Raw genomic sequence first — 24,973 nt, 5'->3', positions numbered from 1 at the left:
TTACAGTAAGTATTTAGGATCATCGGCATGTGTACCTTGGTATCCTTCATTAACCCTGGCAAGTCATTGATGTATAAATTAAATAATAATGGGGCCAGGATACACCCTTGCCTTATCCCTTTATTTGTGTGAATCTTGTTTGACCCCATACTGCACCCTCAAATAGGTACTTGTGTAAAGGGCTTTAATCAAAGCCAGGAGTCTGGGTTCTATTTTAAGAGATGTCAATTTACTCCATAGTATGTCTCTATTTACCATATCAAATGCTGCTGTAAGGTCTATGAAAGCAGCAAACGGGGGTCTCCTCTTATAGGCATATTTGGCAATTAGATGGTTCAAGACAAAGCAGTTACCAATAGTAGATCTGTTTTGTCTAAAACCTGCTTGTTCTTCTGTGAGGATGTTGTTTTCCTCTACCCAGATTTCAATTCTGCTCAAAAGGTACCTAGCATATATTTTTGCTATGATGTCAATCAGGCTGATGGGCATATAATTACTAGGATCCTTTTTATTCCCTTTTTTATATATGGGGACAACTATTGCCATCTTCCACCCGTCTGGTAGATGGTAGGTGTTATTTATGTGTGTAAAAAGACCTGCTAATACAGGGCCCCACCAATTGGGAAATTTCTTAAATAATTCTGCTGGTAAAAAATCCTCACCTGGGGCTTTATTGTTCTTTAAGCTTTTAATGATGGACAGTATCTCCTTTTCTGAGATTGGTGGCGGGGGGGGGAGTTCTAGGGTTTACTAAATCACTGTTTAAAAATAATTTCTTTAGCGGTTTGGTGGGGGCAAAGAAGCACTGATAATAATTCTCCCAGTCTTCAGCAGAGATTGGTATGTCAAACGCAAATCTCCATTCTTTCAGGATACCTGCTACAGAGTGCCAAAACAATACTGAGTTATGACTTCTGGCAGCCAACTCAAGTTCTGGCCAGATTGAAATGGCAAAACTTTTTTTCTTTAATGTTATAGTTTTTTTATATTCCCTTCTTGTGTGCAGCATCTTAGCTTGTATATGGGCAGTAGGATTCCTCTGGGCAAGCCTCATGGCTGCCTTCAATTTCTTTTTCAGTCGCTGGTAATCAGGATCAAACCAGCGAGGTCTATCCACTTGGGCTCTTTTTGTAGTAGGTTTAGCTGTTAGGTGTTTTTTCAATATATTACAGAGATTGGAGAATGCATTGAAGGCTGACATCCAGTCAGTAGTAGATGACTGGATTGTTCTAGCCCACTTAGTAGCATTCTCTGTTTTAAGGCATTCTACTGTAATATTGCCTTAGTATCAACTTTGGCCCAAATTAACCTTTTATTTTGGGTCACCTCTACCTTTTTGGTGAGCCATCTGTCAGCCATGTTATATTGTCTTAAATATAAGCGGTCTTGCAATGTTTCACTTACAGGCTGATGGTCGCTATTGTCGCTATGGTGTACTGTGACCTCCGAAAAGAGGTCAGCCTTATCTCTAGACACACAAGAGATCCAGTATACTACTTGAATTGGCTGAGTGGTACGTATAAGGGTTTGTGTAATTCTTGTCCTTACCTCCCAGATTACCCTTAAAAATTAAGGAGACTAGGAGCAGGCCAGCAGTATTACTTTTACAGTCTCTCGAGAGCCACTGAGGATGGTTATCAAAGAACTCCCCTGGGATTTCCTTCTTCTGGGCAAGCTCATACAGAGAGGGACCCAGTCTAGCATTCAGATCTAATGATACCACTATGAACTGAGGGTACAGTATAGATATAGCTTCTAGGATAACTTCCAAGCCCATCCAATATTCGGAATTATAGTGCTGGGATGTGCTTGGAGGAATATACACATTTACCAATATTAACTCAAACTGGTCATATTCAAATATGACAGCTAGGAAGTACGGATACTTATCTTCGTTATGTAATTTCTCCCCCTGCCATTGCAACTCTTGCTTTAGAAGAATGCATAGCCCACCAGAGGGTCTCCCTTTGTTCTTGGTTTTTTGGGCTGGGGAGGCCCATCCCTGAAAGCCTGGCAGTGGTACTGGTTCGTCCACTTTGGTTAGCCAGGTTTCCTGAAAGGCTATTACGTCAAATCTAGAGAGAAAGCTCATTAGTCCACTATCAACCATCCCTTTCCAGCCAGCTATGTTCCAGGTCATCAACTGTATGGGGTTCTCAGAGGCAAGGTGGTCTGGCTTGGTTGATTGGCTAGATGGTAAAAATGCCAGATGTCAACTTGACATTGGAGCCGGGTCGATATCATCTATGCTTCCCATATAAACATAGTTGTTGTGAGGTTCAATATTTCTCCTCATGGGTTGCAGAACTTGTGTTGCTCCTCTATATCTTGGTTGTCAGTGTGCCTCTGCTCTTGCTCCAAGAATGATTCTTTTTTCCAATGGGCAGGTACTCTGGTTTAAGTCTATAAATGTAGATTTATGTCCATTTTCGGAGGGGCATAGCTGAGGATTCATCTTGTGGAAAGATGTTGTGGGAACTTCTAAATCAAATGAGAGATGGAAGCTGGATTATATCCTAAGTGTTTGTCAGCTTAGGGGGCACTGTGTGATGAAGCCCTTTGTCTTTCAGTTGTTTCTCAGAGGCTGGGTCAGTCAGTGCAGTTACCCCATTGTCAGCCTGTGTGACAGTACCTTTTTTACTGTTGAGGTAAAGGCACATTGTTGATTAAATATATATTAACCGCCCTGAGTCCCTTTGGGAGAAGGGCGGTATATAAATCTCAATAAATTAAATTAAATTAAATATTGTCACAAGGTTGCGTGGTTAGTGGAGCCAAATTAAATAGAGGCTTTGCTGTAGATTGAGTTGTTGTCAGTGCCCCTTTTAGGTCATCCAATCTTTGAATGATGTTAACTTGCTCAGGTTCTGGCAATGCACTGAATAGGTCAACCAACATTTCTTCTGGCAGATCCTCAGCAGTTCCTGCAGCTGTGGGTAACACAGTTTGTATATTGCTTCTTTGCTTTCTCAGGGTCAGTTCAGTTGCATCAGCCTCAGGCTTAGTAGTGAGAGGGCTGTTGCAGCCTGGATTTAAAGCAACAGTTCCCTCTTGGTGACGCTGTTTCAGGAGTGGGCACACTTTTTCTGAGCAAAAGACCCTTATTGGAAATATTTAAAAGATGCTCAGAAAGGGCTTCATTCTGAAAAGCATGGAGGGAATTGTGGGCTGCTTGAACGATAGAATTCTCATACATTGCGTTCTTGCTGGCAGCCACTTTGCATGTAGTAGATCTATCAGAGTGAATTCACAGCGGAGCAGCTGGCTCAGGGACAGCCTAATAGCTTCTCTATTACTCCAACTCCCTCTATTTACTCTCTTGTCATAAATTTGCAAAGTAACCTGGTTAATTTGCAGACTGTAGTTATATTGGTCACCTCTTAGGCCTTTACCTGATTGAGTGTTTTCTCTATGTGTGTTCAAATTTTTGGGAGGAAAACAAGGTCCTTCTCTAGTTTCATTTTCTGAGTTAGCCATCCCATGTCTATCCATGGTTATCCTCCCAAATCCTTCTACAGTATTTGGGTGGCTCCTAACAAACTTTGCAAAAGATTCTTTCAGGCAGTCAACCTTATTTATGACAATCGACAAAAGATCATATATTGCGTTTACAGTTTGAGCTGTAAGCAAACATTGTGTGGAGAGGAAGTCTGTCACATTTTCTCCCTTTAAATTTGTTACATCTCCCTCCTGTGTAAAGAAGGCTGCTGCTGGGCTCCAAGGATGGGAGGCACTCTCCGAGAGGGAGGAAGACAGCTCTACACGCTGTTTGTCTTCCAGTTCGGTTTGTAAGTCCCATTCCAATGAGTCACATAAATTAAATTTATCTGATAAGGTGCCTGTGAATGAGTTACTTACTGGAACAGATGGTTTGTTTGCAATATAATCTTCCATTTTCTGCTGCTTCAAAGGCTTGGATAAACTCTCTGCTGCAGAGTGCTGTCTCTTCCTCCTTTTCCCCATTCATGTTTGTTAAGACAGGTTTAAAAATAAGTTTAAAACTAGGTTTTAAAAGGTTAAAATGGGTTAAAAATGGGTTTAAAAGGTTAAAAAGGGATAGGTTAAAAATACAATCCCCTTCATGGATTACTGCCTTGTCGTGGCGAAGGGGCTTGCGTAATTCAATGAAGCTATGAGCTATGCCGTGCAGGGCCACCCAAGACGGACAGGTCATAGCAGAGAGTTCTGACAAAACGTGATCCACTGGAGAAGGAAATGGCAACCCACTCCAGTATCTTTGCCATGAAAACCCTATGGACAGTACCAAAAGGCAAAACGATATGACCCTGGAAGATGAGCCCCTCAGGTCGGAAGGCGTCCAATATGCTACTGGGGAAGAGCAGAGGGCTAGTACTAGTAGCGCCAGAAAGAATGAAGCGACTGGGCCAAAGCCGAAAGGACGCTCAGCTGTGGATATGTCTGGTGGTGAAAGGAAAGTCCGATGCTGTAAAGATTTTTTCTCCATAGGAACCTGGAATGTAAGATCCATGAATCAAGGAAAGCTGGACGTGGTCAAACAAGAGATGACAAGACTAAACATTGACATCTTAGGTATCAGCGAACTAAAATGGACAGGAATGGGTGAATTTAATTCAGATGATCATCAGGTATACTACTGCAGTGAAAGTTGGACCATAAGAAAGACCAAGCGCCAAAGAATTGAGGCCTTTGAGCTATGGTGCTGGAGAAGACTCCAGCGAGTCCCTTGGACTGCAAGGCGATCAAACTGATCAGTCCTAGAGGAGATCAACCCTGACTGCTCTTTAGAAGGCCACATCCTGAAGTTGAAACTCAAATACTTTGGCCACCTAATGAGAAGGAAGGACTCACTGGAGAAGAGCCTAATGCTGGGAAAGATTGAGGGCAAGAGAAGAAGGGGACGACAGAGAATGAGGTGACTGGATGGAGTCACTGAAGCAGTAGGTATGAGCTTAAATGGATTCCAGAAGATGGTAGAGGACAGGAAGGCCTGGAGGAACATTGTCCATAGGGTCGCGATGGGTCGGACATGACTTCGCAGCTAACAAAAATGAAATTGTAATAATGTACAATAATTTAAGATATAGATAAAATATGATAACATTATATTTCGGAGTCGCCCTTGCAATCTACCCCAATCAGTCCCACATATGCAGATCTCAACCAGATCATTTTGTTTAAGTTCTCTGTTACGTTAAATGGCAAGAATCCCTCAGAAGAAATGGAGTAGCCTTCATAGTCAATAAAAAAATAGGAAAAGCAATACTGGGATACAATCCTCAAAATGACAGAATGATCTCAGTTCGAATCCAAGGCAAACCATTCAATATCACAGTAGTCCAAGTCTATGCACCAACCACCGGTGCTGAAGAGGATGAAATTGACCGGTTCTATGAAGCCCTACAGCACCTTATAGAACTAACACCCAGAAATGATGTCCTTATCATCATGGGGGATTGGAATGCTAAAGTAGGAAGCCAAAAGATAACTGGAATAACAGGCAAGTTTGGCCTTGGAGTACAAAATGAAGCAGGGCACAGGCTGATAGAATTTTGTCAAGAGAATACGATGGTCATAGCAAACACTCTTTTCCAACAACCCAAGAGACGGCTTTACACATGGACATCACCAGACGGTCAACACAGAAATCAGATTGACCATATGCTCTGCAGCCAAAGATGGAGAAGCTCTATACAGTCAGTAAAAACAAGACCAGGAGCTGACTGTGGCTCAGACCATGAGCTTCTCCTTGCAAAGTTTAGGCTTAAATTAAAGAAACTAGGGAAAAGCGCTAGGCCAGTCAGGTATGAATTAAATCATATCCCTGTTGAATATCCAGTAGAGGTGACAAATAGATTTAAGGAATTAGATCTGATAGACAGAGTGCCTGAAGAACTATGGACAGAGGTTCGCGACATTGTACAACAGGTAGCAACCAAAACCATCCCAAAGAAAAAGAAATGCAAGAAAGCAAAATGGCTGTCTGAGGAAGCTTTGCAAATAGCTGAGGAAAGGAGGGAAGCGAAAGGCAAGGGAGAAAAAGAAAGATATGCCCAATTAAATGCAGAATTCCAGAGAATAGCTAGAAGCGATAAGAATGCCTTCTTAAATGAACAGTGCAAAGAAATAGAAGAAAACAATAGAATAGGGAGGACCAGAGATCTTTTCAAGAAAATTGGAGAAATGAAGGGAATGTTTAATGCAAAAATGGGCATAATAAAGGACCAAAATGGCAGGGACCTAACAGAAGCAGAAGAGATTAAGAAGAGGTGGCAGAATTACACAGAAGAACTATACAAGAATGAGCTTAACGTCCCTGATAATCACAATGAGGTGGTCACTGACCTCGAGCCAGACATCCTAGAATGTGAAGTGAAGTGGGCCTTAGAAAAGCTGAGCAACAACAAAGCTAGTGGAGGTGACAGTATCCCAGCTGAGCTATTCAAAATCTTAAAAGACGATGCAGTAAAAGTGCTACACTCAATTTGCCAGCAAATTTGGAAAACTCAACAGTGGCCACAGGATTGGAAAAGATAAGTTTACATTCCAATTCCAAAGAAAGGCAGTGCCAAAGAATGTTCAAACTATCGCACCATTGCACTCATTTCTCATGCTAGTAGAAGTTATGCTTAAAATCCTAGAAGCTAGACTTCAGCAGTATGTGGATCGAGAACTACCAGAAGTTCAGGCAGGATTTCGAAGAGGCAGAGGAACTGGAGATCAAATTGCCAACATACGCTGGATCATGGAGAAAGCTAGAGAGTTCCAAAAAAACATCTACTTTTGCTTCATTGACTATGCTAAAGCCTTTGATTGTGTGGATCATAACAAAATGTGGCAAGTTTTTAAAGAGATGGGCGTACCAGACCATCTTATTTGTCTCTTGAGAAACCTATATGTGGGCCAAGAAGCAACAGTGAGAACTGGACACGGAACCACTGATTGGTTCAAAATTGGGAAAGGAGTCCGGCAAGGCTGTATACTGTCACCCTTCCTATTTAACTTATATGCAGAGCACATCATGAGAAAGGCAGGACTAGATGAATCAAAAGTTGGAATTAAGATTGCCGGAAGAAACATCAACAACCTAAGATCTGCAGATGATACCACTCTAATGGCAGAAAGTGAAGAAGAACTAAAGAGCCTCTTGTTGCGGGTGAAGAAGGAGAGTGCAAAACTTGGGTTGAAACTAAACATTAAGAAAACCAAGATCATGGCATCTGGCCCTCTCAATTCCTGGCAAATAGATGGGGAAGAAATGGAGGTAGTGACAGATTTTATTTTCCTGGGCTCCAAGATCACTGAAGATGGGGACTGTAGCCAAGAAATTAAAAGACGCTTGCTCCTTGGGAGGAAAGCCATGGCAAATCTAGACAGTACACTAAAAACAGAGACATCACCCTGTCAACAAAAGTGCGTATAGTCAAGGCTATGGTCTTCCCAGTTGCAATGTATGGCAGTGAAAGCTGGACCATAAGAAAGGCTGAGCGCCAAAGAATTGAAGCCTTTGAACTATGGTGCTGGAGAAGATTCCTGCGAGTCCCTTGGACTGCAAGGCGATCAAACCGGTCAGTCCTAGAGGAGATCAACCCTGACTGCTCTTTAGAAGGCCACATCCTGAAGCTAAAACTCAAATACTTTGGCCACCTAATGAGAAGGAAGGACTTCCTGGAGAAGAGCCTAATGCTGGGAAAGATTGAGGGCAATAGAAGAAGGGGACGACAGAGAATGAGGTGGTTGGATGGAGTCACTGAAGCAGTAGGCGTGAGCTTAGATGGACTCCAGAAGATGGTAGAGGACAGGAAAGCCTGGAGGAACATTGTCCATAGGGTCGCGATGGGTTGGACACGACTTTGCAACTAATAACAACAATAACAACAAAAATACAATATTAAAAGAGGTTAAAAAGTTAAAATAAAAATAAAGTAAAATAAAACTTTTACTTTTGGAGGAGCTCTTTACAGCCTTTGCTGCCTGTCCACCATCTTGGCTCCTCCTCCCCTCAATCCACTTCCATCCCATTTAATAACGTATTGGTTACAGCCCTTCTAAGACATTGTAAATATATAGCCTTAACCCTAGACTTAACTGCATTGCAAATAAAACCACTGAGACTTTACTCTGAGATAGGGTGAGTTAATACATAAGAATGGATATGCTAGAATTCGCATACCATACAAAGCCAGGAGATCTCAAATTCGAAGTCAAAAGCAACTTCGAAAGGGGTGGTATTTGTTTTAAAGCTGATCAGAATTGTACAAACAAAGCAGGAGCTCTGTTAAAAGTCACTTGTGCTTTGTCTGAACAAACACAGGCTTGCTTAGGCTGGATGGTGAGGAGAGGGAATTTTGAAATGTAGCTAATCCATGAATCTAGCCATCTGTCAAACTCATCCTGCAAATCACAACACTTTTATTTTTATTTATTAAATTTACTATTTATTTTTTATAATTTACTATTTTTATTTGCTTTTATTACTTTATAAATAACTGAAGGCAGAAAACATACATAATACTCCTTCCTTTCTTATTTTGCCCACAACAACCACCCTGTTAAGTTAGTTAAGCTGAGAGAGAGTAACTAGCCCAAAATAATTCAGCCGGATTTTTATACTTAAGGTAGAAAAGTAAAACTCAGTAGCTGGTTGCTAGGTCAGCACTTTAACCATTATCCCAAACTAAATGGAGAGGGCATAAGTCTATTTCTCATTTAGGTAGCTGGGATTAAAAATTGAGATTCATTCTCATAAAAAATTATTTGAACCCAATCAACTGTTGCTTATTCAATGAAGTATACAGGTGGCCCTAGCTTATAGTACACTTGTTCAGAAACTGTTCAAAGATATAACAGGGGTACTTACTAAGGCCACTGTAGTTACAACCATTGTAGTGTCCCATATAGTCACATTATTTATTTATTTATAATGATACTTGTATGCCGCCCTATCTCCTGAAGGACTCAGAGCGGCTAACGACAATAAAATACAAATAAATACAAATATTAAAAAAGAATTAAATTGTGTCAAAGTCCCACTAAAACCAATAAAAACATTTAAAATCATAATTAAAACCCCCATTATCATCAGTCCATGTTGGCCTGTTGGAAAAGATATGTCTTAAGGTCATGGCGAAAGGACCGAAGGTCTGGGGCCATTATTGCCTTTTGAAACTCAATGCTGGCTTCTTACAGTCAATAGGGAAGCTGGCAAGAGAGCCAAATGGTGATCATATGATTGTGGGACATTGTAATTACAAGGGAATTGCCTAATGATAGCAATTGTGATAGCTGGAACTGCCATCCTATATCACCACAGTTGCATTACATTGTACCTTACAGTTGCATTGCTTAGTGATAGAGTTCTTGGATTAAGTGCTGTTAATAAGTGTAGAAGTAACTAATCCAACAATGATTTAGCAAAATGAATGAGTTCAGCAAGTAGTTCAGCTCCTTCCTGTAGATTTTTAAAATTATGATAAAATAGCATTAACAATGTTAACTTATTTTCATGGATCTCTGGATACATGAATGTAACCATAAATCAACAGACACTATATACCTTAAGGTGATACGGGAGACAGAAAATCTATTAGATTAGAAGAATAGATAGTTGGAAAGAACATTAAAAAAACAAAGTAAAAATCTGCATCACTCAGAATGCTGAATATTTGACGAATGTCTGCTTACATAAAAATTTGATTTGAATATGTGGAAAAAGCATTAAGTACACACGGCAGAAGGTGCACAAACAGAGGGCCGTATCGTCACTGGGAGTGTCATCTCCGCTCTGTACAAGCGGTGAGACGCTCCGACCCTCTGTACTTCCCCGGAGGACCCGGGAGCGAAGGTGTGCAGCCTCCTATGCTAAGGCTGGTCTACCTGAATGCCAGGTCCGTAGCTAACAAGGCTCACCTTGTTCGTGACCTAGTGGAGAGCAAGCACGCGGACCTGGCTTGCATCACGGAAACCTGGCTGGGCCCAGAGGGTGGTGTCCCTCTGATTGACCTCTGCCCGCCAGGTTTCCAGGTGCTGCACCAGCCTCGGACCCATGGGAGGGGCGGGGGAGTGGCAGTTATCATCAGGGAATCCCTTAGCCCGCGAGAGACCACCGTCCCTCAGATGGTCGGGTGTGAGTCTCTCCTACTGAGATACGGCCCGGGGGCGCAGTTGGGCCTGCTGCTGGCATACCTACCACCTAATCGTGCAGCGGCAGCCCTGCCCGAGCTACTCGATATCCTCTCAGGGTTGGTGGTTGAATTCCCAAAACTCATGGTCTTGGGCGACTTTAACCTACCGTCCCTGGGAGGATAGTCCGATCTGGCTCGGGAGTTCATGGCTTCCATGGCGGCCATGGACCTGTCGCAAATAATTTCTGGACCGACTCATGAGAGAGGCCACACCCCAGACTTGGTGTTCTTGTCTGGACGGTGGCGCGATATCGGTGGGGGTGCCACGGCTGTTACGCCCCTGTCATGGACCGATCATCACCTCCTGCGGCTAGACTTCCCCTTTGCCACCCCCCGCCATGGGTGCGCGGTGCCAACCAGATGGTACCGCCCTAGGCGCCTAATGGACCCTGATAGGTTCCAGGCAGTGCTTGGGGACGCACATGCACTCCCTGCTCACAGCTCGGCGGATGCCTTAGTGGAAGCCTGGGAAAAGGCAGCCACAGAGGCTCTGGACCGAGTTGTACCCTTGTGGCCTCTGACCCGGCGCAGATCCCAGCGAGCCCCATGGTTCACCGCGGAGCTCCGGGAGATGAAGCGTCGGAGACGGGGCCTAGAGAGCCGTTGGAGATCCAGTCGATCCGAATCCGACCGATTGCGATTAAGAATCCTCACCAGGTCTTATCTCGCTGCGATAAGGGTGGCAAAATCCAACTACTTTTCCACCCTCATTGCGTCCGCAGATAATCGCCCGGCTGCCTTGTTCAGGGTGACTCGCTCCCTACTGAACCAAGAGGTGAGGGAGGAACCCTTGCAGGGTCGAGCCGAGGAATTCGGTCAATATCTGCTGGATAAAATTGCTCGGATTCGGACCGGCCTGGACTCCAACTGGGCTGAGCTGGAAGAACAAGACATGGACAGTCTTGTCGACGTCATCTGGAAGGAATTTGATCCTGTGACTCCTAAGGAAGTGGACAGGATTATGAGGAGGTTGAGCTCCTCCACATGCTTACTGGACCCGTGCCCTTCCTGGCTGGCTTATGCAGCTCGAGAGGGGACACGAGGCTGGTTCCTGGTGGTCATCTCTGCTTCTCTGAGTGAGGGTCACTTCCCTACCGCCTTGAAGGAGGCGGTGGTGAGACCTCTCCTCAAGAAGCCCACCTTGGACCCATCCTCATTGAATAACTTTCATCCAGTCTCCAATCTTCGCTTCCTTGCGAAGGTTGTTGAGAGCGTGGTGGCGCACCAACTTCCTCAGATCCTGGATGAAGCAGTTTATCTAGACCCGTACCAATCGGGCTTCAGGCCGGGCTACAGCACGGAGACTGCATTGGTCGCTCTGATAAATGATCTCTGGAGAGCCCGGGACAGGGGCCATTCCTCTGTCGTAGTCTTATTAGACCTCTCGGCGGCTTTCGATACCATCGACCATGGTATCTTGCTGCGACGCCTCAGGGGACTGGGAGTGGGAGGCACAGTTCTGCGTTGGTTCTCCTCCTTTCTCCAGGGTCGCTTGCAGTCGGTGCTGGCAGGGGGACAGAGGTCGACCCCGAGGCCTCTCGCTTGCGGAGTCCCTCAGGGGTCGGTCCTCTTGCCTCTCCTGTTCAACATCTACATGAAACCGCTGGGTGAGATCATTCGCAGCTTTGGAGTAGGGTACCATCAGTATGCTGATGACACCCAGCTTTTCATCTCAACTCCAAACAACATCAGTGATGCCCTCGACGTGATGTCCCGCTGCCTGAAAGCGGTCCGGGAATGGATGGGGAGGAACAGGCTTCAACTGAACCCGGACAAGACTGAATGGCTGTACGTACCGGCAAGCCAGGATACTCAGAACATCCCATCCCTTAACATCGGGGACAAGTTACTACCCCCTGTTGATAGGGCCCGCAACCTGGGTGTCCTCCTAGACTCGCAGCTCTCCCTGGAAGATCACATAGGAGCTGTGACCAAGGGGGCCTTCTCCCGGGTTCGACTAGTTCGCCAATTACGGCCTTATCTGGACCTGGATGCCTTACGTACAGTCACCCATGCCCTTGTGACCTCTCGCCTAGACTACTGTAACGCTCTCTACATGGGGCTGCCCTTGAGATCCACTCGGAAGCTTCAACTGGTGCAAAGTGCAGCGGCACGGACACTCTTGGGAGCCTCCCGATACTCCCATATCACACCTCTCCTCTGTGCGCTGCACTGGCTTCCAGTTGCCTTCCGTGTGAAGTTCAAGGTGCTAACAATGACATACAAAGCCCTACATGGCATGGGTCCGGACTACCTACGGGAGCACCTTCTGCCAATGTTAGCACCCCACCGTCCCGTGCGCTCCCACAGAGAGGGCCTCCTCAGGGTGCCACCGCTCAAGGAATGTCGGCTGGTGGCCCCCAGGGGGAGGGCATTCTCAGTGGGTGCACCAGCCCTCTGGAACTGCTTGCCAACCGAAATCCGGATGGCCCCCGACCTCCGCACCTTCCGGCGCGACTTAAAAACTTACCTGTTCCAGCAGTCCGGCCTGGCCTGATAGCTCTAATTGGGGTCCCAGTTTGTTTTTACTATTGTTTTTCACTATTGTTCAATCTGTATACCTACCTTACTCTGTACACCGCCCCGAGTCCCTCGGGAGAAGGGCGGTTTATAAAAATAAATAAATAAATAAACAAACAAAGGAATTAAAATAAATCGAAAAGTATGATTGAATGGATTGTGAGGAAAGACAAAAAACTAGTGAAACAAAAAGAGGTAATAAGATTCTGAATATGGAGAGTTTTCTTTTTGAGAGTGGTAGAAATAGAACCTGGGAAAATAACTGTGGAATAAAAAGTAAGAAGTGGAAAAATGACCCTGAAAATAGAAGAACTGTAGGAAAAGAAAGTACTAGCCTTTTATTGAAAAGTAGTAGAAACAGTAAAAGGTATGGGACCAGAATGAATAAAAGATGGGTATAAGGAAATGTGGAAGCTCCTTACTACTGAGTTAAAAGAATTGTAGTATGATATAAATCTGTGGAATTATACTAATGGGAAGTTGTGGAATGATAAAATGAAAGAAACCATGGATAAGGAAAAATATTTCTCAACTGCTACAAAAATAAAAATGATAGAAAAATGCTATAACTGCATACCTGGAGAATAATATTGTTACACAATAGTGTTATTTTTAAAGAATATAACTAAATCAAATTTTATTAACTGTTGATATATAAGAAAAGTTATGGTGAAAATTATATTTTTCACACTTTCATACTCACAAATTTATGTATATATGTATGCATGTACGTAAGAATGTATTCATTCCATTTGTATGCCGCCTAAGTATCAATGCCTCTATATTCAAAACTGTGATCTCAAAAATTGATGTGTAAACATTCCAAAGTAAAAACCCTTCATCTTCAAATAAAAATATATTATTTTTTAAAAGGATCACTAGTTAAACAGAAACATGAGAGACTTATATTCATTTTAACTTATTTAGGAAATAATGTAAGAGTAACTGATGCATAAAAGAATAGCAATATTCCAAACTCCTATGACTTAAATTGGCTAGCAAGAAATGAAATAGCAATATATGGAAATCCAGCAAGAAAACTGTATCTGATTACACACATTTTCTAGGGTAATGGGAATCTGTTTGCTCTGCTCAATCTGTCAGTGATCCCTTCTGCTTACTTTTATTGCTTACAGATATTCATCAGCAAGGTGACAATAACAAGAGCAGAAAAAACAACTGGGGGAAACTTACCAATAGCTGATTGACCCTTGTAACCAGAAAATGTCTTATTTGGGTTAATTACTCCAGCCCTATTAGAATATCCTTTGGTTATGTTACAAGAAATCTAAGGAAGTTTTGATTTTTGAACTTTGATTCCAGTCAAACTTTTAATCTGATTGTTGCACAGCTAATTTGACACATGGGAAGAATGCATTAATAGCTCTAGAGACTAAAATCAGAATCAGAAATGGTGTGCATATTCCAGACATAATTCTAAATTTCCTCTTTCAAATATAGTTTATTTGTTATGGAGTAAGGATTTCTAATCAATGTTGCATCATTGTTGAACTTCTATTACATAAGCAACATAAAGTTAAAAAGAATTATAAATAAAAAGTTAATAATGGCTTATGATGAAACATCCGTTAGGTTGTTGAATTTTGACATAGGTTTCTTACATTTAATAATGTTTACACAGTACTTCCTTGAACTCACTTGGATTGTTAAATTTGATACATCTTTTTTTCTTCCATTGTGTTTAAATATTATGTAATCGCCATTCTAAGATAAACTGTCCCACAAAGAGGAAAGAGTTCTCATATCGAATGGAAAATTACAAAATGTTCTTTAGGCACTAGAAAGGACACAATACAATTTTTACATTTATTTACTTAATAGTACATCATGCTATATTGTATAAGTCATTAACAGAACACCTTATTTTTTTCTAGATATTTTAGACTATCACCATCAATCCCAAACAGGGTAGCCAACTAATAGCATAGGATTGTGGAAGTTGTAGTAAAAAAAATTACAAAGCTGCCTAACTCTTACATTAGGCTTACTTTCCAGATGATTTGCATTACAGCATATTATGCATCTTAAACATAACGTACACATATTAGTTTGCATTAGTAATTATCTGCATTTGTTTAATATGGCAAACATGTAACAATGTTAACATTACTATGTGACTAGGAGAAAATCATTAAGGTTATTTTTGTAAATAGCTGCATTTAAGGATATGTACAAACCAATACAAGTGTCATGTACATTTATGTTATTTGAGTTCTTTCAGATGATAACTCTGAACAGCCAGAGCCTTCAAGGCAAATAGTGACAGATACTGACAACTGTAATGTAGCAACGTTTGGAAGACTACAAGTTCTTTCTCTGTAGTTGAACATCTTCCTTTGTATATGCTTGCCAGCTTTATTATTTATCTGATTCTACATCACTAAACACACTGAGGTGTGTTTTCTAAGGTATTTTCTGAGCAAGTGTATTAATTTATATTGTATGGGTAAAGTTTGTTTCCTAGGTTTATAAAAATGGCATAATAATAATAACAACAATAATGTTTTTCCTTCCAACATTTCTAAAGATAATTGGGAGAAGGCTAAAAATTGTAACAAATAGCATCTTAACATTCACAAACTCTATTACCCAGTTTGCTACTTGGCTCAGAGCAACATGTTATGTACATTTGAAATGCAGCATCTGAACAGAATGCCTACATTTCTAAGAAAGAGAATCAATAGACGTGTACAACTAACAAGGTTTAAATGTGATTGTTTATAGATTACCATAGTGTGTGGATATAATCCGCATAATTAACTGATGGTTTATTCTGTTGCATAAAATCAGACAAGTTAGTAGTTTAGTTAATATGCTGAGTGAATACATCCAGATAGCAATATATTTTTTCATGTGAAGAACTGAGATAAAGCATCTCGGTTTTTTTTATAAGAGTATTGTCAGATAAAGGTAAAGGTAAAGGTTCCCCCGCACATGCGTGCTAGTCGTTTCCAACTCTAGGGGCCAGTGCTCATCTCCATTTCAAAACTGAAGAGCCAGCGCTTGTCTGAGGACGTCTCCATGGTCATGTGGCCGGCATGACTAGATGCCAAAGGTGCACGGAACGCTGTTACCTTCCCACCATAGTGGTCCCTATTTTTCTACTTTTCTACTTTAAAAAAAATAGGATTGTCAGATAGGCTACATTATATATCTCAACACTATATTTCACTCTAATCATTTATAGAATTTACTTTTTGTTTGTTAGGCATTATGTGTTCCTAAGAACTTAAAAGGGGGACAGTAGTTCTCTTCTCATAACATATCAATAACTTCATTTTAGCCTGATACATAGCTTGAGCCCAGTTCATGTAATTAATTTATAATTCAGAGTGTTAATGTAAACCCCGAAGTGTACTGCAAACCACTGTTATGTAAACCGTAACATAACATAGCATGTGTCCTTGTTGTTTACAATATAAAGAAAGCACTCCAGTGAATAGTTTAAAAAAACTATTGATCTGCACACATATGTACAGATTTATTGGCCAGACAGGTAACAAAGCAGAACACGTGTTAGCAAATGTAAACACTTGAGCAATACATAACTCACAAAAGCAATACAAGATGACTGTTCACTTCAGCAGTTGCTATTGCTCCACAGAAGACCAGTGATTGCCATGTTAATGAACAACAAAATTAGCCTGTGGGCTACAACTGTTCAGAGCTATCATTCAGCAACTTTTGTGGATCACAAATTTTTCTTGCTCTGAATAGGCCTTGCTTTCATGTATTCAATTATAAATGTACATACATGATGACAATGAATCATAGAGAGGGAGAGATATGACATCATCTTTCTCCAGTCTACAACACAGTCCTTTCAGCAGTTCCAAGAATGCTCCAGACCCATTTCCAACACTCAGGTCACCTTGAAGACACAGATAAAATTCCAAGTGGTCTCAACGATGTCTAAAAATGCAAATGATCAGCTGGAGGCAAGAAATACCATCATCCAATCAGAGCTGAAGAAGCTTCTTGGATAAGAAGCAAATGTCTTCCAAGAAAAACAAGAAAATCCAGTTGCCTCTTGAAAAAGCACCTTTGGGACAATCATGGCCTAGATGATTGAGAATCTCCATACTGAATCATAAACTAATCTATTTTGGCTGTGTTGCACAAATATGACTGCATTTAGTGAACTCAGGAAATTGGGTTAATTCCATTATTAAATTAGCCATGAGTAAGCATGTTGTACAAAGATAGCCTATAGATTTAAACTCAATGAGTTCATTATTCTGGTGAGCAATAGTGACTTGCCCACAGGCATGCAGGATGGAATTATAACTGAAGTCTCACAGGGCCAAATCTGACAATCAAACTGTTTGAAAGCTGTTCTTCTTTTGCATCTCAACAATAGCAATGGTCCCTTTGAGGTTTATTAGCTCTATTTCTTCACAGTTCCTTAACGATGGAACATTCTTTATAGATTTTCCAGTCTATTAATTTTGAAACAGTCATGGCTCGAGAGTAGAATGTAATATAGAAACAAATGGTATGGGATCCCTTTATTCATGTTTTCTCAAAGTCTTCTATATTTATATATTGTGTTATTTTCATCTGACCCTTCTAAGGAGTTTAGGGTAGCCTAAATCATTATTCCTTTTTAATTTCATAGTTATCCTAAAAAATATTTTAACAAAGGTAGGAGTTTTGAACTATTCACTGATAATTTCTATAGCTAAGTAGAAAATTGAACCTCTGTTTCCTCACTTTTTCAACCTCACATTACAAAAGCTCTAGGGATATTTGTAGATTTTTGAAAACAAATTTTAAACATTTGAAAGTGAAGAACTTTACATGCTGGATATTATTGTTTCAGATAAAGCTCTGGCAGCACTGTGGTAGAATGTATATATGATGTGTATCATTATTAATAGAACTATATACAGCCATTTGGATTTTCAGGGAAAAGAGGGATTTGAGTGTGAAAAGAAGTCCATATTAGCCTGTGTGTAGATTAAGGGGTTTCCATAGGTGCTAAGACTGTCATACATAGGTATCTGCCGAGATGAATGATGTCTTCATGCAGATACTGTGGCTTACATATCTACATATTCATGTCAGAAGAATGTAAAGCTGCCAATATACATGAGGAAACATTACAGAGGATACCATGTGGATGTCATTGTGGTTTGTTAAAGTTGCTCCTGGTGCCTCAAATCTCTCAATCATTGTACAGCCTTAACAACTGATTTGGTATAAAAATATCTACAGGAACATCCATATTAATCTGAATTCATTTTGATTGGGCAAGGAAAGGCCACTTTGTTTGCATAACCTACATACCAATGATTTATTTAGTTAAGCTCTATAATTATGTAGTTGTCTGAGTTGGTATGGCATACTGAATTGAAAACTAATTATTCTGGATACATTCATACATGGCTAAAACCTGATTTGTTTTCTTGTGATTTAATATGTTATACAAACCTATCCTTTCTCTTCTGAAATCCCTTTGACATTTTCAAGGTCTGGTCGTGGCACTGCAAATTGCCTTTAGTTTATATCTAGAATGACTAGGTAAAGAACAAAACTTAGCTTCTGCATTTTTATAACAATATACAGTATTGCATGGTATCTTGCTGCGACGCCTCAGGGGACTGGGAGTGGGAGGCACGGTTCTGCGTTGGTTCTCCTCCTTTCTCCAGGGTCGCTCGCAGTCGGTGTTGGCAGGGGGACAGAGGTCGACCCCGAGGCCTCTCGCTTGCGGAGTCCCTCAGGGGTCGGTCCTCTCGCCTCTCCTGTTCAACATCTACATGAAACCGCTGGGCGAGATCATTCGCAGCTTTGGAGTAGGGTACCATCAGTATGCTGATGACACCCAGCTTTTCATCTCAACTCCAAACAACATCAGTGATGCCCTCGACGTGATGTCCCGCTGCCTGAAAGCGGTCCGGGAATGGATGGGGAGGAACAGGCTTCAACTGAACCCGGACAAGACTGAATGGCTGTACGTACCGGCAAGCCAGGATACTCAGAACATCCCATCCCTTAACATCGGGGACAAGTTACTACCCCCTGTTGATAGGGCCCGCAACCTGGGTGTCCTCCTTGACTCGCAGCTCTCCCTGGAAGATCACATAGGAGCTGTGACCAAGGGGGCCTTCTCCCGGGTTCGACTAGTTCGCCAATTACGGCCTTATCTGGACCTGGATGCCTTACGTACAGTCACCCATGCTCTTGTGACCTCTCGCCTAGACTACTGTAACGCTCTCTACATGGGGCTGCCCTTGAGATCCACTCGGAAGCTTCAACTGGTGCAAAGTGCAGCGGCACGGACACTCTTGGGAGCCTCCCGATACTCCCATATCACACCTCTCCTCCGTGCGCTGCACTGGCTTCCAGTTGCCTTCCGTGTGAAGTTCAAGGTGCTAACAATGACATACAAAGCCCTACATGGCATGGGTCCGGACTACCTACGGGAGCACCTTCTGCCAATGTCAGCACCCCACCGTCCTGTGCGCTCCCACAGAGAGGGCCTCCTCAGGGTGCCACCGCTCAAGGAATGTCGGCTGGTGGCCCCCAGGGGGAGGGCATTCTCAGTGGGTGCGCCAGCCCTCTGGAACAGCTTACCAACCGAAATCCGGATGGCCCCCGACCTCCGCACCTTCCGGCGCGACTTAAAAACTTACCTGTTCCAGCAGTCCGGCCTGGCCTGATAGGTCTAATTGGGGTCCCAGTTTGTATTTTACTATTGTTTTTTCACTATTGTTCATTCTGTATGCCTACCTTATTCTGTACACCGCCCCGAGTCCCTCGGGAGAAGGGCGGTTTATAAAAACAAACAAATAAATAAATAAATAAATTAGAAGGAATCTCCATCCATGTACTTTTAGCAAATTAATCTTTAAAAAAATTAATTGCTTTTAAATTAAGTGCAGTTACTAAAGACAGTATAACAAGAGCACATGTTGACATGTGTGATGTGTTATCATGTACTTCTGACAAAAATATGCAGCCTTTGGTCTGTTTTCTGATTATTAGCAAGAGATAAACCTCCTTTTCGCATTTTCATGTAAAAGCATGCTTGGAGTAGAATGATGGATTTTATATGGAAGGAGTTGTTAACTTGGTTATGGGTTCATCACAAATTATTTCTCAAATATGTGGACAGAGTCTCGGTCTTAAATTTTGGTAAATTTTAGTAAAAGTTACTAAACCATAGTCTATCTAATCATAATTTATTGAATAAATCACAATTTATGGCATAATGATGGTTTATAACAAATATTATAACAAATATTATGCAATAAAGTACTTCCTGGAACTATAATAGCCTGTAAAGCAAACAAACCAAAGTCTAATAGTCATATCATAATTTGTCTAATGTATGAACTACTGTATCTGGTTTGATTGCCTAAAATTCTAGGTCTGACTTCAGTTACTGTAACACTGCAATCTGAAAACTCTTTGGACTCAAAAACAAACAAGCAGGTTTCACAGACTCTCACAAAATCAAGTTTGTCCTTATCCTGCTAAGTCTATGCTTGCATATGGTACTTATCTGCTAAACTAAAACCAAACGAACCATTATGTCTTAGTGTGCTGTGTGTACCGAACTCACATAAATTTGGTTGATTTGGTTTTGCAGGGGGTGAAAAGACATGCAGCTATTGCAACTTGTTAACTAGTTTAGCATATTGACTTTTACAGTTTGGAGCTAGCATAATGCATTCAGACTTTCAAATGAGTCCCAAAGATTAGGAAGCATTCCAAGCAGGCTGGGATCTCCTTGGGAACCCTGCTTTAGTCCTCATATTGGGGCAGCACCCTACAGTTGACGTTATTGTTACACAAAGCACTATTTAGAGACGTGTGCGGGGAGAAAAGAAGAAGTGAGTTGTGCCTTTTCTCATTGCCCTTCACTCTCGAATAATCTTACAGAGCCTTGAAACGAAGCTGCTGCAGACGCAGTAGGAGAAGAAAGAAGTACAGGATTTCACGCATACCTTTCCTCAGGAGTTAAAATCTGCCTTCTTTGGGAAAGCAAATTGGGGGGAGGGCGGGAAACCGCTCGGCGTCCTGGCTGTCCTCGTCGTTTAGAATAGCTTCGATTAAGCAGGGCTTTAAGTAGAAGCCATAAAGAGACGCACTGGCAACGATGAAGTAAATAAAAAAGCTTAAAGACCGCGTCAGTAGGCGTGGCACGACGGCACGTGGACTGGCGAGAGCTGAGGCGGCGGCAGCGGCCTTGTTGCTGTTTCTTAATCTAGGCAGAGGCAGCGAGTGCCCTTGGCAGGAGGCGACGGCGAGCGCGCATCCGCCAAGGTACTGTAAAAGCCTTGCTGGGGCTTGGGGTATAATTTCTAGTTGCATTATTTTTTGTATTTCTTCATCCCACCGCATAGTTAATTAATTGTATAGGAAATAAATAAGAAAACAAAGAAAAAGTGAGACCGATAGAAGGATGCTATTCAGCTTTCGTTGTGGCTCCTGCTGCTTCTCTTGGCATGAAATTCCACCCGAGCACTTTATTTTTCAGAGTGAAATGACGTTTATTCGTCTCCTCCCTCACTTATTTTGTCTAGATTCTAGACTCTAGAAACTCCACTGTGTCCTGTAAGGGGAGGGTGTAGATCGACAGGGAATAAAAATGGTCCTGTTCCCACTCCGCTGGACGAGTAACATGCTGGCTGGCCGTTTTGACTTCCAAAAAGCTGACATTCATTTTGTAAAGAGCAGCAAGGAAGCGCAAGCAAATAAATCGGGGTGGTGGTGGTGCTTTAAACTGAAGGTCGGAGACTGAGTAGGATTATTCCGATATTGATAGGTCTCCTTTCTGCAGTAGCAGAACAAGAATAAAGTTTATAACGGGCGGCAGATGATCATCCGGCTTTTGAGTCGCGTGGGTTGCTCAGCGTTTCTTAGCGGTTCCCGTTTCGGTTGTCTGTTTCGAGAGCACAGACCTGATGCAAACAAAGTTGCTGCTGGAGTGCCCTGTCCTAACTATATCCTACCCTTCGCTCAATTCAGGTGTAAGGCTCTTTAAAGTTTGGTATCGACTTAAGAGCCCGAAGCTCGGGGTGACACCCGAAGTTGGTTGCTTTTCCTCTTCTACTCTGTCTCTTCTGGGTATACCCAGATGTATATCTGCAAGCGGCATAGATGCTTATGTGGCATGAAGAGCTAGCAGTCATCGAGATGATGGAGTGAAGCTGGGGAAATTGGACCTGAGGCTCAAAACGGCAGTCGTCATTTTGAACTGTCGCTAGTATCCTCTGAAGGTGGGGTTGATTGGACATGGGGTGACTTTTAGCAGCTTTGCAGGAAAGTTAAACGTTTCTCCAGCAGGGCAAAGAGAGCAGCCATCATAGTAAATAGATATCTGGATAAAACTGATGCTATGGTTGCAGGACGGGCTGGACCGGAATTTAAAGTTATGTGCTCTGATAGCAAGCAATTGAGATTGATTGCCTTTATAGTAAAACTCTTAAGTGATAAAGCAGATTGGTAGATTTTTAAACTCCACTAATTTCTTTTTTTCTTTAAAAAACACCTTGTATAATAAATGCCTCTTCCTTCTCTGTGTGTTACTGTGGAAGCCTTAGGACATAAATGAAAAATATGGCTAGGCAGTTTATCAGAAGGGAAGTTTTAAGTGGAGCTTTAAGCAGGATTAAATGGGATGTGTAACTGCTGTAAAGTACTGATGAAGCAATAAAATAGCCCAAAAAAGGGGGAAGTAATTGTAAGAAGAAAATAAAAGCTTTACAAGGATTATGGTGATGAACTTATAACAGATGATATGATGTAGTAATTATTTTCTTATTTACATCATTAGCAATAATAATTTAACATTAATGCCTTGGTATTTTATTCTTATTTGCAGACAATGGCACATCTAAGACAGGGAGTAATTTAATAAACTAAAGTCATTAATAGAAAACACTAAACTATGCTCAGAAATCTGACAATATAAATACAACCCCATTTGCTTTTATTATCTGTTATAATTCTGTTTATCATCACTTGCATAAAGGCATAGCAAAATTGTATAGTAAACCCATTTCTGTGGGTTAAAGAACCGTCACTATGAACAAATTTGTTTGACTGTTATAGGGCCCCTTTTGGGGACTCAGGCAAAAATCTTTTAAATTAGCTTGAACTTTTTATGGAACAAAATTGAACTAGAATACAAAATTGTTCTCCTCTGAAGCAGCAACATTTCACAACCTGGCCTTTCATTTGTTTACATTCCAAACAAAATGGGCCTTTTTCACCAGAGTTTGTCTTTAACATAATCATCTACCTATTGGAGACTGCTACGTAACTGAGCTAAATTCTGTGAGGTCCAACAGTACTAAAAATATGTTTCTAAACACTGAATTGTCTGATGAAATCAAGAAAAGGAGATAACGTATTTTTATAGATAACAAAAGAAAGCTCATAATTGCCAGTCAAACATTTTCTCTCACCTAATACACATGGAATTAAGTACTGTACATGTTGTTGCTCTTGATTTTTTTTATAAGTTTATAACAAGACCTTTCTTGGGCAGTGTTTCTCCAGACATAGAATACTTGGTACTCTCCAGAAGGCAGAAATTCCCAGTTCCCATAAATCTCAGCTACTGTAACTTATAATACAAAATTAATACCACTTAGTTGTCCTGAAACAGAATTTTGCTCCAGAAAAACCAAAGTCTCCTTAACTACTGTATGGTATTCCTCCCAAACTGAAAGAATAATCTTGCAGAATAATAGTTGCAGTTGGGAAAAAAGCAGATGTGATATAATAGGGCTTGGAAAGAAGAATCATCCTGCAATGATACTCAAGATTTCCTTTGTTCAAATGCTTGTAGGGAAGTCTAGTATAATATAGTGATTAATATTGGATGTTTTGGACTGGCATTGGGGAGACAGCGATTCTGATCCACCTTAGCCTAGATGTCCCTTGGGTGACTTTGGACCACATGAGTTGTCTAGAACCCTGAAATGTATCAAGTGTGCTAGTGGGCACAATCCTATCAATTTCCAATCTAATCAGACCAGTGACTATCCTGTATAAGTAGTCCTTGAGTTATGACTATAATGGAGTTTGCTCATTAAGTGAGATGGCCTTGCTTAAGGACTCCCACCCTCTGATGTGGCTGTTAAACAAACCCAAAGGTTGTTAAGTAGAGCATAGATTGTCTAGGAAAGTGGGTGGCCGTTCCCACCCACTGAGACACCTCATTCTCTTCTGCTTGCCCCTCAGGATCTTGCAGTTCTTCAGCTTACTTTCCATCCAGAGACCTAGGGGAGAGCAGGCCGGCTGGAGTTTGCAAGCTTTAAATGGCAAAGGGAAATCAGCTTGCAAGCTTCCACTGAGCAAGGGAAGATCAGGCCAGCTGGAATTTGCAACTTCCAATGAGCAAGAAGAGATCATGCTGGCTGGAGTTTCTACTATGGCAAATTCATGTTATTCTGCGATATTGTAAAGCAATGATCACCAACCTTTCCATCTTTGTGGACTGGGGGGGAGGGGAGAGAAAGGGAATGGTTATGCATGAGCAGCTCCATTTGTGCAAGGGGCATTCACACATACACAAATGGAGCTAGGCATGTGCATGCTCACTTCTTCCACAGCCCGGTTTACAAATGTGCCAAGGCCCAGTAGTGGGCCTGGGGGTTGGGGACCCCTGCTGTGAAGAGCTCCATTTTTTAAGGAGGTTCTATTTGTTTATGGAGTTTATGGAACTTCCTTAAAAAAGAGCCCCCTACAGGTTTGTGAGAATAATACATTTTGCCAATGGGCTAATTCTATAAGAAAGCCTCTTTCATTGCAAAAAATATAAAAGTAACTTGGGAGTTGCCCAGCCCTGGAGTAGGCTGAGTCCTGGGGTGGGAAGGCAGCTGGAGACTTACAAGCTGCAGATGGCCTAATCTCTACTTGCTGGTTAGGAAAGAAGCAGGAGGCTTACAAGTTCCACCTGATTTGCGCATGTTACGGCCTGATCTCATTTGGATGGATGAGTGGATGTAGGAAAAAATTGGGTCTAGATGGGTGGGTGAGCACTGCAATGTCCTTGTGATTGGCTATAGGGATGAATGACTTCAGGGGTGCTGCAGCGGCTATAATTTTGAAACTAGATCATAGACCTTGGGGCAGGGCTCTGTTATAACTTCAAATGATTACTAAGCAACCAGTTGTAAGTCAAGGCTCTATATCAGTGAAGAAAATTTAACTGGCGGATAACACCCAGGGGGAGGGCCTTCTCTGTGGGGGTGCCTGCCCTTTGGAACCAGCTGCCCGTAGAGCTTAGGACTGCCCCTGATCTTCGCTCA

The 24,973-nt window shown here is 41.9% G+C and overlaps 1 long non-coding RNA gene across 1 annotated transcript in view; it reads right to left on the bottom strand.

Moving 5' to 3' along the window:
* Window positions 1-20,800, bottom strand: part of LOC310648383 — a 66,203-nt gene extending 45,403 nt beyond the window's left edge. Inside the window, exon 1 of the long non-coding RNA XR_014494081.1 lies at window positions 20,657-20,800. This is a non-coding gene — a long non-coding RNA (uncharacterized lncRNA). The remainder of the gene's footprint in view (window positions 1-20,656) is intronic.
* Between the last annotated feature and the right edge of the window lie 4,173 nt (window positions 20,801-24,973).

Source organism: Vipera ursinii (assembly GCF_947247035.1).
Source record: "Vipera ursinii genome assembly, chromosome: Z".
In the NCBI taxonomy this organism is placed as follows: domain Eukaryota; kingdom Metazoa; phylum Chordata; class Lepidosauria; order Squamata; family Viperidae; genus Vipera; species Vipera ursinii.
The sequence above is the reverse complement of the archived record's forward strand: the minus strand, read 5'-3'. Positions and strand labels throughout refer to the sequence as shown.